Source organism: Nannospalax galili, unplaced genomic scaffold (genome assembly GCF_000622305.1).
Source record: "Nannospalax galili isolate Female #2095 unplaced genomic scaffold, S.galili_v1.0 scaffold524, whole genome shotgun sequence".
NCBI classification, from domain to species: domain Eukaryota; kingdom Metazoa; phylum Chordata; class Mammalia; order Rodentia; family Spalacidae; genus Nannospalax; species Nannospalax galili.
In genome coordinates, this window is record NW_008350330.1 from 662093 (window position 1) to 664747 (window position 2655).

The following is a 2655-nucleotide window of genomic DNA, read 5'->3' on the forward strand; positions in this document are numbered from 1 at the left end:
AAAGGTAGGCCAAAATAAAACTTCTTCCCTTAAGTTGCCTTTGTCTGATATTTTTTCACAACAATATAAGTAAATACTAGAAATGGTTCCGTGCCAAAATTTAAAAAGTTATTGTTTTTCAGTTGAGACCAGGCACTAATGAGAAACCCAGGAAATTCTCCCCTCTGCTCCTTTGTGAACATTATTTCTGCTGTCATAGATAGACTTCCGGTTTCCCAGCCACATGGCAAAATACTTCCAGGAAACCACATGGCAAAATACTTCCAATTTTACTTTCTACATGTCTGTTTGTTTGAAGAGAGAAAAATGGATTGACCCATTAGGTCCTCTCCTAACCCAATGACCAAAAGCAAAGGAATTTGATCACACCTTATGTTTGAGGTTTTCAATGTTTCCAGTCACTGGACTTGACACTCATCACCTCTTTTTATTTCATGTGGTCATCCACCTATGACCACAAGAAATCCACCAGTCCTTGAATAAACTTGGGTTGACTGGCTCAGTTCACTGAAAGAGGCCACAGGCCAAGGAAACTGTGGAATGTCTTGCTAACAGGATGCTGGGAAGGATTTGCAGATGTTACAAAATGTCCCTGGGATTTTTGTTTAATTCGGGTTTGGTGAGCACAAGTGATCAGGAGATGGTAACTGTTTAAAATATAGTTTACTGCTCACAGCATCCTAGAAGAAGAACTGTGCCATGCTATGCAGGGTCTAAGTAGGAACAGTGAGGTTGGCCTCCAGAACACAAGGAAGGGAGCCCTGAGGGAATAAGCAAAGCAGGGTAAACAAGCTGACCAGGTCCGGATGGACCCACATCCTGCCTCAGTTCAGCAGGCTGCTGAATGCAGGCCTGCATACAACTGTGCATGTCTGACTCTTGGACATTTAGGGAGGGCAGAGGGTTAGTATTTCCTAAGTGTTAACTTGGCTTTAGATGCATACAACTGTGCATGTCTGACTCTTGGACATTTAGGGAGGGCAGAGGGTTAGTATTTCCTAAGTGTTAACTTGGCTTTAGATGCATACAACTGTGCATGTCTGACTCTTGGACATTTAGGGAGGGCAGAGGGTTAGTATTTCCTAAGTGTTAACTTGGCTTTAGATTGACCAGTTCATACATGAAAGGCAAACTTAAGGGAGTTTGTTATTAACTCAGCAATGGGTGGTTTTTTCCTAGTCAGCAAAGCCTCAGGTGCCCCTGTATCACATACAGATATTAGAAGTGTGGTTAGTAGGAAGACTGGACCTTCTGGTCAGAGAATATCAAGGATGGCTTAAGGAAAGTGGGCTTTGCCCAGAATGAGAAGTTGTGATGAAGCAAGGTATCTTAAATGGATGTTCAAAGAAACCAGATTAAGTTACCTTAAAGAAATCTATCAGAGAGGAAGACAAAGCATGTAAAGGACAGTCATCTTAGCTATAAAACAGAAATGCTTGGCCACTGTCGTGATTTGAACATTATTCTTTTGGTTTAGGCTTTCTATTTATTTATAGTTAATTTATTTATTTATGGTGTTTAGATAACTACAAGTTAGTTTGTGTTTTCTGTTTTGTCACAGTTTCCGTGACCATGTCAGATACTGGCTTCATGAAATTGCTTATAGGCAACACGAACTGAGTGCCAGAGACTGCTTTTCTTTCTCAACAAAGAATTCTACAAAGGTAAGTACTACTATCATTCAGTTTCCCAAATGAAGGAACAGATTCTGACAGACTAGCTACGTGAATTAATCTACAAAGCCAAGGACCATTAGCACCTTCACGCCCAGCAAGTCTTCCCTGCTATGAACATGGGCAAATACAGAGGCGCTTCATGGACTCTGGTTGAAAAAAGGAGAAAACTACACTGAGTAAAGGGACACAGATATTATGTTATTCAACTTTCAACCTCTGTGACAAAATACCTGAGAGAAATTAAAAGAAAAAAGGTCATTTTGGCTCAGGGTTTCAGTACAAGTGTTGTTCAAGTCCATTTCTATGGCCGGTGGCAAAGCAGAGCACCATGGCGAGAAGCATGTGGTAAAACAGAATGACTCACTGCATAGTGGTTAGGAAGGAGAAAAAGGAAGGGGTCGGGGACTCAATATTTGCTTTGAGGACATGCCTCCAATGACCTACTTCCTTCAGCTGGGCCCCATCTCCTAAGGTTTCTACCACTTCTCAATAGCCAGGAGAAACACTGAAGGATGGATATTCCAGGTCCAAATCACAACACCACATTAAACAGAATCACCATTTAAAGATTTCACTATTCTACAAATGCATTTAAGAGAATTAAGCAATTCTACAGGTATATTGTAGCCTCATTTTAATAATACGGTTTTCTTTTATGGGTGTCCAAATGGTAATGACAGAATCTAATTTAGATGTTGAAATATAAATACTTGAACTCAGAAAAATCCCAGCTGACCAGGTGAATATGACTTTGATACCCTAAGTAAGAACTCTTTGCCACTCAAAGGAGTCTCAAGAAGTAGTATAAATTGAACAAAAAAGGAACAGTTCCTGCTAAAGTATTTGGATTTTTTATAAGCAGCTTTTTTGAAACATACGGGATTTTGTGTGTATGTGTGCTGAATTGATTAAGCTAATTTATCAAAGAAATTATCTTAAGAGATGACTAAATCCATAATCTAGCCACGCAAGATCTTTT